The sequence below is a fragment of the Pinus tabuliformis genome, chromosome Q, assembly GCF_031772625.1.
Source record: "Pinus tabuliformis cultivar Carrire ecotype Pingquan chromosome Q, CPIR1, whole genome shotgun sequence".
NCBI lineage: Eukaryota > Viridiplantae > Streptophyta > Pinopsida > Pinales > Pinaceae > Pinus > Pinus tabuliformis.
The window spans coordinates 1,350,284,146-1,350,296,868 of NC_142296.1; positions in this window are offsets into that span (position 1 = coordinate 1,350,284,146).

Genomic DNA, 12,723 nt, shown 5'->3' on the forward strand with positions numbered 1-12,723 from the left:
ATTCTTTTGGAACAAAGTCATCCGAGAATGGGAAGGTAATGTTCCAATATGTAAAAGACCGAGGGATTTAAGACTGATGGGCCAGATGGAAAATGAATGGGAACATATCCGGACTGTGATGCAATTAATTGGAGTTAGTTGTGATGTGCATGGAGATCAGATTTCATGGGCAAGCAAGATGAAGGGAGGAGAAGTAGCAGTGGCTGACGTATATAATAACCTATGCTACCAGGAGATCCATAACACAGAGGTATGTTGGTTTTTTAAATTTTGGAGAACTAAGATGCCCATTAAGATTATACTATTTCTTTGGCTTGTTTGGAAAAACAAGAATCTAACATGGGAAAATCTACAAAAGAGAAACTGGCAGGGGCTGGGGATATGTTCATTGTGCAGGAATGCGGGGGAGGATAATATACATATTTTTTTTTAAAGTGCCCTATATCGGTTCAGATCTGGCATTATTTGGCTGATAATATTGGTTTTACATACAACCAATATGATAATATCTTCGACTGTTTGTACTGGTGGAGTACACAAAAATCCACATGGAGGTGGATTCCACTAGCCTTTTTCTGGGAGACATGGCATAGGCGCAATAAAATCATATTTGAAAACTATAAGGAAAATGATGTGCAGGTGTACAATACTGATATTGTTCAAGATAGTGGGCCTCAGAATCCGATATGCAGAAGAACCAGACTTGAGATTGTTTATCCTGCGGGTATTTTTGATGACGCAACACAAAGGGGCATTTGTGGATGTGGTTTTTGGGTCAAAATCACAGAAGAACAAGAATTATGGGTCCATTGGGGTGCTGGCAGGGGTACGAATATGAAAGCTGAAGCGATGGCCCTATGGGGTCTGCTTTGGTTCTCTACCTTTTTGAACATTCCCACCATCCACATTTTTGGAGATTCACACATCATCATAGAACATGTACTGGGCAGCAACAAAATACAACAACCTATGCTACATGGATGGCTCTGCCAGATAGAGAATCTTTGGGCCTCCTTTAGAGATTCAACCATGCAACATATAGGAAGAGAATACAATCAAAACGCGGACAACATGTCCAAGTTGGGACTACGGGACTCACTAGGCGAGATGCATATTGAAATAAAAATGGGAGCCAACAGAGTGGAAGCTGAGACTTTACCATTAGCGGGATAACAACATCATCTCTATAGGGTCTTATATATATATTTTTTGATTTGATGCATGACAACTAGATGAAATATTTTATTTCTCTTTGTACATAGCATACACTATAAGTAGACATATGAAAGATATTGTACTATTGAACATTATGAACATTGTTGATATAGACTTATTTTTGCATTATCTAACACTTGCTTCATAGTTTCATAACTTAGTTTGAGGATAAGATTAGCTGAATATATGGACTTGTTCTTGTAATATACAAGAACGACCTTGTTAGATATTTAATATCCAATACCACATATATGTATTGTTTTTATATTGAAATATAAAAACAGATGTATTTTTCTTACTGAGAAAAAACAGCTTGTAAACCAACGCAAAATCAGAGAATAGGAACTTAACAACATTCAAGGAAATGGCATTCCTAATGTTTGTTTGCTGCCGTTATGTTTGAAATGGCGCAGCATGCTTCTTCTTGATACATGTCTTATGATTATGAGTCAAGAGTGCCAAGAGGCAAGGAGGTGCTTGATTTAATAATGTACTGAGGAAAACACGTCTCCACTAAATTACTTGAGTAGTCTGCTCTTCATTTTAAAAAAGAATCAACGCCCATCGCTCGCCTTTAGCCTCAAAGAGTTTGTTGTACTTATATTACCATGTTTCTTCCAGATAAGATGTTACGTCATCTTCTATGACATCGGCATGAAGGCTGGAAATATGAATTTACTTTGTAACGAAGATACAGGTTTCAAAATCGAACTTTAAAAATTTGATATTCAGTTTTTTTTAACTTTCATAATAAATGGTTTGACTTCACTCATATTTTTCAAATTTCCAAAAATTAAAATCTACACCCAAATTAAATACACTAACAATAAATTGTTTGACAATTTCCAAAATATATTAAAATATACGCGCAAGTTAAATACATTGACACAAACATTTGTAAATAAAAGCATTGAATTAGATTCGTGAGAAATTGATGGATTGATTAAATTCAACTACTTGGAATAGATTGATTTGGGAAGAATGTAATTACAACTCAAATTGACCACCGGACTTGTAATGAGTTTAATCCCACTGCGCGAACACCGACAATATGATGCAATGATATTACAAAATTTATAGTAAAAACTTAATTAACTGGTTCCCATTTCCCAAAAAACTCCATGAATGCTGGAAATATTTTAGTTTCAAGAACTGTTTACCCCGTGTAGATCCATCTGGTTGGATGTCATACATGTCTCTTGCTTATCCGGAAACCTATCATCACAAAACAGGAAAGTGTAATCTTAGAAGAAACCCAAATGAGTTAAAAATAAATAAAGAAAGAACCATTTTAATGAGACAAACAGTGCCCCTACTCATGTTAATATGTTAATAGGTAATTCTAGATGTAGCCATACAACAACATTCGATGTTTGTTCTCTAAAGGAAATGATGGGTTTTGCGAAGTCCCTATCATAATTGATCTATTGCATTAAAGACCAGTCCAACATGTATTGTGCATGTGAAACTCAAGAGAATCATTTGATGTCATGCTAGCAAAACGTGCAAGTATTACGTGGTTTTTTCATTATAGTATTTTAATGATGATGAAAATGGTGATGATAATGATGAGATGATAATTATGATGATTGTTGTAATGATGATGATGATGATTATAATGATTGTAGTAATGATGATGATGATGACTGATGACAATGACGATAATGACGACGACAACAATGATGATGATGATGACTACTGATGACAATGACAATAACGACGACAACAACAATGATGATGATGATGACAAATGATGACAATGATAATAACGACGACAACAATAACAATGATGATGATGATGATGACCACGATGACAATGATTATAATGAAAGGCTAGCAGAAAGGAAACAATTACACCACTAGATGAAGAAAGACTGGCAAACATGAAACAAGTATACTATAAGAAAATATTTAAAAGTACTCCCAAATACAATCATTTCAAACAAATGGAAATGCTAACATACACGAGGCATCCTTAGAGATTTGAATTCTTGCTGGAAACATCCATTGTAGTGATTACCCCTTTATAGAACTGACGATGCTGGTGTTTGTATATTAACCTAACATTACCATGACATATGAATGAAATTAAAGGGAGATTTTGTATTTATGCTCTTGAGGTTTGTCGAATATAGTCAAGTTTGAATCCTCATTATGAATGTGGCCTTAATATCATTTACCCTCAATTGCCAAATCGATGATGATGATGATGGCGACGATAGTGGTGGTGATGTAGTTGATGGTCATGGTGATGAAGCTAATGATGATGGTGGTGATGGTGATGATAATGATGCTAATGATGGACATGATGATGACAATGAAAATGATGATAATGATGATGATGCGGTGAGGACGATGACACTGGTGGTGGTGGTGATGACAATGATGATGACAATAATGACAATAATGCCAATGAGGATGATGATGATGATGTGGATGAGGATGATGACAATGGCGAAGATGACAAGGAGGATGAGGATTATGACGTCGATGATGATGATGATGATGATGAGGATGAAAATGATGATGCTAATGAGGGTTAAGATGACAATGTTGATTATAATGAAGATGATGACAAAGATGATGGAAACAATGATGACACTGACAATGACGATGATGATGAGAATGAGGAGGATGACAATGATGAGGACGAGGATGAAAATGATGATATGATGACAAGGACAATGAGGAGGAGGAGGAGGAGGAGGAGGAGGATGATAATGATGATGATGATGATGATGATGATGATAACAATGATGATTATAATGATAATAATAATCATGATCATCATCCACTAAGACTAAATTTGGCCTTATTCAGAAACATGATGATGATGATCCACTTGGACCAAATTTGGTTTTATATAGAGGGATATAACACAAATAACGTTTAAGGTCTCAATAACGAATATTACCACTACAAAAAAAAAAAGAAATAATTATATCGATAGACTTGGTCTATTTGGAATAGGGCTTCTAGAATTTTCATTCTTTAAAAAATAAAAAAATGTATGGATAGTCTAGATTTAATAATATAAGAATATTCTTCATCGTATACATAACCTAAGAGATAAAATCAAGGGTTTCTAAACCATTTTTCCATTTCAAAACTCATCCGGTAGGTTTGTTACCTCCACTCTCTCTTAGAATTACAATTTCTCACATTACATATATTAAATGTCTAATAAATTAAACATCACATGGCTATTAATGTTCATCAACTATTTATTTTATATGGTTGTGCTCATTTAGTCATCATAACTTTCAACAACTTTGGGGGAATACTTACTATAATATTGTAGTCATTATTGGGCAGATCAATTGTCCTTAAAATTCAGAACATAACCTAAGAGATAAAATCAAGGGTTTCCAAACCATTTTTCCATTTCAAAACTTATCCGGTAGGTTTGTTACCTCTACTCTGTCTTAGAATTACAATTTCTCACATTACATAAATTAAATGTTAATAAATTAAATGACACATGGCTATTAATGTTCATCAACTATTTATTTTATATGGTTGTGCTAGTTTAGTTATCATAACTTTCGACAACCTTGGGGGGAATATACTTACTATAATATTGTAGTCATTGTTGGCCGGATCAATTGTCCTTTTAATTCAGAACATAACCTAAGAGATAAAATCAAGGGTTTCCAAACCATTTTTTCCTTTCAAAACTTATCCAATAGGTTTGTTACCTCCACTCTGTCTTAGAATTACAAATTATCACATTACATAAATTAATGTCTAATAAATTAAATGGCACATGATTATTAATGTTCATCAACTATTTATTTTATATGGTTGTGCTAGTAACTTTCGACAACTTTGGGGGAATATATTTACTATAATATTGTAGTCATTGTTGGGCAGATCAATTTTCCTTTTAATTCAGAACAACCAATCTAATTCACACATAAATTGTCAATCTAGGTAGGCTTTTTGTTTCAAGGCTGCTGTGCAAAGTATATGCAAGAAAAAATAGCAACTAGTGCTAACCAAAACTCAAAACCAATCATTGTAAGTATCACTCTTAGCACTCCATCACACTTCTTATTACACTCCAACCCTTGCTCACACTTCTTAAAGGAAAGAGATACACGTTGCTGACCTAATCACACATTGTCACACTATCACTCTTATTCAAAAAGACACAACACTCCCAGAAACCACTCAACACTCAATAATTGTTGAAACACTTATTTAATTAAATAAAAAAATCAAGGAACTATAATAGAAATCAAATAACCATCACATTTGAAAAGGGACTGGTCTAGGACTTATACTATTACACAATGATAGAGGTTACAAGATCTGTAGGAACAAGATCTGCAACAGTAATAATAAATCACACATAAAGCATAATTGAGAGAGAATAAATATACTGTTACAATACCTCTCTAACCAATGATCCTTGCTAAGGATGGTCCTTCCTCTTTAGTAGGGGCTAGGAAATTACACAACACACAAGCTAATCAGGAAAGAGATATTGAGCCACCAATGGTAAATATTTGCATTAATTAAAGTTGTAGTACATGATTATAATGTTGGTACTCTCTCCTCTAATCTCTATCTATACATGCCTCGTGGGGAGAGAGTACATCGTTTTATAATTTCATATTACATTACATTCCTATTTTTGAAAATGAGGATCACATGAGTACATGATTATAGTGTTGGTACTCCCTCCTATAATCTCTATATATGCATGCCTCACAGGTAGAGAGTACATCGTTTTATACTTTTAGATTACATTACATTCCTATTTTCAAAAATCAGGATCATCATGAGAATCTCTTAATTCTCATGCGATCCAAATTGAGATTATACAAAAACTGCTTCATAACAAATTGTCTCAATTGAACCAAAGCTATAACAGATTTTCTGAATTACAATGATTTGTCATTTAGAAATCCAAACTATTTCAACTAAGTTAGTTGTCTTGTCCATAAATGTCTCCTTTCAACGGTTGCACTGACTATGACTATGTATTTGTTCAAATATGTCCTTGTTGCTAATCATAGAAGAACAAAGCATCCAAAATAAGCTTAGTGTGTATCAAAAACGTCAGCGGAGTCTTTGTTCCATCTTTAGCGAGGAAAAATTGGGGATATATTGTCTTATAAAAACATATAAACAAGCCACACAGCCTCAAACATCCCTCTGTCAATTCATTAATAAAATAGCCTAAAGCAGTTAGCTTTTATGTCAAATTACAAGCAAAACTAGATAATAAGGATGACATACAAAAGGAAACATACTTTAGTCTATAATGGTTGATAAGGTGATAAGGCATGGATTTTAAATTCAAAATGGTGGGAAAAGATAGGGAAAATAGGTGAAAAAGAATGCCAAGTTTGCATCCCAAGAATCATTTTTCCTAATTGTCCAATGTTTTAATGCTTCAATATAGAAGCTTCAAAATTTACATGATCAACTATGTACGAATTGTTGTTAATATTTAAATTCCATAGCCCTAAATAGTTTTTGTAGTGGTGGCTTATCACCAAAGTTTAATGAGCTCATTAAGGATTCATTTTAAATAAAATAATGGGATATTTGGTTGGGGGCTTGATCCAGGTGGATATTGGTGGCCCCTCCGCACGACAACTACAGATGGACAAGGTCGTGGAGGAGTACGAGGACTTCTTCACCTCCCCCACAGGAGTTCCTCTGCACTGTCAGGTCAAGCACTCCATCAATCTGACCCCAGGTGCGGCGTTGCCCAATGGACCAATCTATCAGTGCTCCGTTCTGGAGAATGATGAAATCAAGAGGCAGATTCAGGAGCTGCTGCAGAAAGGTGGTCCACATACCTGCAATAGTTGCATTTGAATATCAAGTATAAGAAGGGCAACACCAATAATGTTGCAGATTGCCTCAATCGACCACCGATCATAGCGTTAACCACCGTGCTCAACTCTTGTGGGCACGAGACTTCAAATTGGCCACTTTTCTATAAAAGCAACCCAGAATTCGGCCACACATACCAGACACTCTTGGAGGGTCAGCATGTTCCAGATTTTCACCTCCAGGATGCCCTGTTATGCCACCTGGGTCACCTTTGTGTTCCTTCAAGCGAGCGTGCCAAGATGATTTGGGAAGCACACTACAGTCGGGCTGCTGGGCATTTTGGGGTCGAGAAAACGGTGGCAGTGCCGCAGAAGTATTTCTATTGGCCGAATCTTTTACATGATATCTGGAAGTACATTAGATCCTGCATTGCCTGCGCCATTGCCAAAACCAACCATCAAGAAGAAAGGCCTATATACCCTGCTGCCAACCCCTAATCGACCTTGGGAATCCATCTCCATGGTTACATATCGAGCCTTCCTTCTACTAAGCATGGAAATGACTGTGTTTTTGTGGTCGTCGACAGGTTCTCGAAGATGGTCATTATTGCGGCCTGCAAGAAGAATATCATAGTAGAAGCCACTGCTAAACGCTTCTTTGAATGAGTGTGGGTACACTTTGGGATCCCATAGTCTATCATCTCAGATCAGGACAACAGGTTCCTCAGTACATTTTGGTCCAGTCTCTGGTTGATGTTGGACACCAAACTCACTAAGTCCACAACCTTCCATCCCCAAATTGATGGCCAGACAGAGGTTGTCAACATGATGATCGTACACATTTTGCGCATGTACAACTCAAAGCATCCACGCACATGGGATGAGAGCTTCCCTTATGTTCAGCACAACTATAATCGAGCTCTCCACAGCTTGACCGGACACAACCCCTTTCAGGTGGGCTTGGGATTCCAGCGACTATGTCCCATTGATATGGCCATGCGATTTGCAGAGGGAGATTCGGCTCATGTCCAGTCTAAAACATATAAGGCAAACATCTTCATTGAGCACATCCAACATATCCACCAGCAGGTCCACGACATTCTGGAGAAATCAAATGCCAAGTACAACCAGCGACATGATCAACATCGGGTGCCACACAAGTTTCAGTTGGGCGACAAAGTCTGGTTGCATTTGCAAAAGGAACGCCTTACCGGAGCCTATCAGAAACTCAGACCACTCTAGTATGGTCCTTACACCATTACCAAGGCTGTGGGAGAAAATGCATTTAAGGTCAACATTCCCCCATTCCTTCGCCCGCACCCAGTGTTCAATGTGGACCGCCTTCGGCCATACTTTCCACCATTACTAGACACATTCGACATTGCAAAACAACTCACACCAACAGAGTTAAATCCAGATTGCATGGAACAAGCTGCAACTGATTGGATCATGGACACAAATATCAAGCACACTCGCTAGCAGCAGATCCAACTGTATCGAGTTGTCAAAGCAGGCCAATTCCTTCACCAGGGCAAGTGGCTCACCGGGGACCAAGTTCAGCATAAGTTTCCTCATCTCATGGAGGAACTCAACGCAATGGGGACCATTGCTTCCTAAGGGGGGAGGAATGATCCAGGTGGATATTGGTGGCCACCTTCCAATTCCACTTGGACCACCACCATTGTTTCTTTCAGTTTTTCAGTTTCCTTAATTGCAGCACAGTTTACTATTTTTAGCAGTTTTTGGGTCCTAATCTTCAAGATCTTCAAGAGCCGTTGTTAGGCCCTAAACAACGTTTTTTTGGGAATCTACCGCTTGCGATTTTTTGTCTAAAATTGTGTTTCCATCGTAGTCCTCAGTGAGATCTTTCCAATGGGTTATCATGCGCGTCAAACGGAGATAATATGACCGAGTCGCGACCCCGTGAAGTTGGCTTTCCAACTCACCCCAACGGGGCCCATAAACTCTTGGTGTTACATATCCTTGGGTTAGGGTTTTGGTTGTTTAGGGTTTTCTCTTATTGTTCAATAATAAAAAAGGCCCTTGAGCCTCATTGTAATGCAGTTCAGAGGCAGGTAGCTGCCACATCTCTTCTCAGAGATAAGCTACCATCACCCTAGATAGTTTATTTCCATTTCTATTTGTAAGCATATTTCAGCATTTTACATTAATGAAATGAAGTATTATTTCTGTTGCATCTCTGTATGTATGGTTATATCTGTAATTTGTTGCGTTCCTGTTTAAATCAAGATCAGGGCTTTGGGATTTTTTTATTTTGAAAACTCATTGAGGTATATGTAAAATGTTTTGAGAAAAAATATTTGACCACTTAAATAATTTGAAAATTTAAATAAAAAATTAGTCAAATTTACATTTAATTAACCAATTATATATATAATTTTTTAGATTTAAAAATGATATCGTAAATAAATAAAGTTAAACTTTACAAAAACATATAAAATTGCTTATAAACTAATTAAAATTTAATTAAGGTTGACTATCATTAGGCCTTCCAATTTGGGTGTGCACTTAACTAGGCGCGCATAGTGGGAAACACCCTCATGGCCTAAAATGCGACATTTATATCACTAAAAGTACCATGAATGCAAAATTTTGGGTTTCCTATTGTGGACTCATGCACAAGCTGGTGCGCACCAAGGTGAGCATGGCTGCATGATTTGGGTGATGGAATGGTATGCATGTTAGATGGGAGTGACATGAAAAGGCACAACATGGTAGAGCTGGGCACATCAATGGGCATGCATTCCAACCATATCTAGTGGATGATAATGAACAAAGTAGGCGCAATCATGAGGCGTGCGCCACACGAAATAGAATGGAGGAAAGCAAACACCAAACAAGAAACAAAACCAAACATAGGAGCAAGGAGGACTCACACAATATAGAAACTGAAACAACGAACGTGCCAAGAGAAGTGGGAAATTGGTCTTTGGATGCAGATAGTCTCCAATCAAGAGGGTTGGAGGATTAGTTCGCTTGGGTTTCCATTGGGACAAGAAAATTTTTGCAGGTGTAGTGTTGAAAGGTTGAACCACCCGAGTTCTACTATTTTTTAATTGTACAAGGAAAACAACACTTAGGAAGATCATTGTTGCGTATCTAGGAATTGGGTTAGTATGGCTAAGGATATGGTCCATCCTTCATCATCAAGTTTGTGAAATATTTACTGAGTATTGTCATTGGAAAGTCAATATTATGTCAAAGAGCTATAGTCCTTGTCACCTCCTTTCCCATAAGACATTGCAAAAACCTATCTCATCACATCTAAATATAGTAAATCAAATGAGACTTTGCCAAAGGCTTATGAATTTTAATTTTTGACACAAGAAGAGAATGAATATGTGGAATTAGAATGACTAAGTTAGAGGAGAAAATTGTGAGCATATGAAATATAATAGAAAATAAGGTTAACATCTTAAATATGCTAGTACCGGTTCTCAATCACATACAAATAACATTCTAACACATCTACAAAACAAGAGGATTAAGTCTTAGACAATTGACCATTCATCACTACAAAATCCACCCCATTATGATCTCAATTAAACACCACGGAGGTACTTCATTCCCAATATCAAAATGAGGAAGTTTGATAGTAGTGATCCCATGACATGGATATTCTAGCTTGAGGAATCCTTTGATCTATACTAAGTACCAAGTCTACAAAAGGTAACTATTACATCTCCATATTAAGAACTTGATCAATTTGTGTGGTGCTAATTCTTTTGTGAATGAGAAAAGGACCCCATTGTCTCTTGGTCCATTTTTATAGAACAATTTTTGGCACATTATGGAGATAACTTGGGTAGCTCATTCTTTAGTCAACTCATAAATCTTGGGAAAATAGGTCCAATTACATAGCACATTGAATAATTTCAAAAGTTGAGTCCTTGAGTGAAGGACCTTTCAAATGACAAATTGTTGGATCTCTTAATGGACAATGTAATTGAGACCATTCATCATAAGCCACATCCTCTTGATTTTAAATCATTGGATACATATTTTAGTGTGGAAAATGGAGTTTAAAAATATGGTTATGGTTGGAATGGTTTCCATTAACACTCAACTTATGTTAAGGTGGACACCTCGGCAATAGGAGGAAAGAAGAGAAAAGATACCATGTTTCAATTGTGACAACAAGTACAATAGGCATTATAAGTGTTATGAGAATAAATTATTATAGATATATTTGGAAGAAGAAGAACAACAAGAGCTAGAACCTTCTCAAGACCTAGAACTTAATAGGAATGTTCCAACCTTATCTCATCATGCTTTGGCTAGTGTTGGAACTACCTAAAAATATGAAAGGATATATCAAGGAAGAAAATGAAATAATGTTGATTGGTTGTGGTAGTACACATAATTTCATTAACAAAAAATAAATGAAAAATCTCAATTTGTTTATATATTTAGCACATGAATCTCAATTATGATTTTAGATGGAGGCACCACAAATTTTTCATAGAAGCACCATCATCTTAAGCTCACTATGGAGGGTTATATATTGGATAACCCAATAATTACAAATCAAATATGTTGTTGTTGTGGTCTTAGATGTCCAATGGTTAAAACCATTGGGAAGGTGGCCATCGATGTTAAAGAAATATGCATAAGATTTTTTATCTGAAGGTGAGGAAATTGGAATCAAATAAACAAGGGAACCCATCTAAGCTGATAAAGTCCAATAGCATGAAAAAATCATTAAAAAAGGACAAATCTAATTGAATAATTGTCCACAATAAATGTTGAAACATCAAACCCATTTATACCCTTGGAACGTCAAAGAGTTGTTAATGATTATTTGAAAGTATTTGGAAATATTCCCAAAGGTCTTACTCTTACTTGAGAGAATTATCATTCTATTCAACCAATTTTGGGAAGCTTTCCTCCTAACATCCAATCTTACAAAAATGCATATGCCCAGAAGAGTGAGACTGAGCACACGGTTTAAGAAATACTAAAGGTTTCCATTATTTGAAATACTAAGTGATCATTGTATCTCATGATAAAATAAGGCGTGATATAATGGCCAATTCCAAAAATAATGAATAATATTAGAGTAATTTATGAATGTCATTTTATTATTATTGCAATTTTCTATGAACTATCATTGAACAACTATTACTCTAACAAAATAACTAAAAAATGATATTTGTTTCTAGAATTAGGAAGTAGCTAAAACCTTTGATAAACCTAAGATGTTGATGTGTAAAACCATTGTCTTTACCATTGTTTACTTCACAAAAATCTTTTGTGATGCCTTGGAGTATGGCATTGGTGCAATTTTGAATTAAAAAGAGTGCAATTTTTAAGCAATAAGGGTACAATTTTAATTGAAGAAGGAAAACACTCTTCCTTTGAAATATACCAACTTAAATGAAGTAATTTTTTCAACCTCGTTTTTGAGAAGGAATGTTAACATACTAAATGAAATTAAGAAATGGAATCCTTACACAATAGGGAGAAATTTTAAGGAAAAAAAAATCATGATAGTATTAAGCCATTCTTATAACATCCACTCTCTTTAGAAGAGTTCAACAAAAGTGGTAAAAAATATGTGAGCTTAAAAATTTGAAAGTATCTACAAAAAAAAAAAGAAGGTAAAGAAAATGTAGTGGTACATGCACTTTTCAAGGAAAGAAGAGAATGTTAAGGCTTTACTTTGTGCTTTCCATTCTATAAGTTGTTTGGGTGG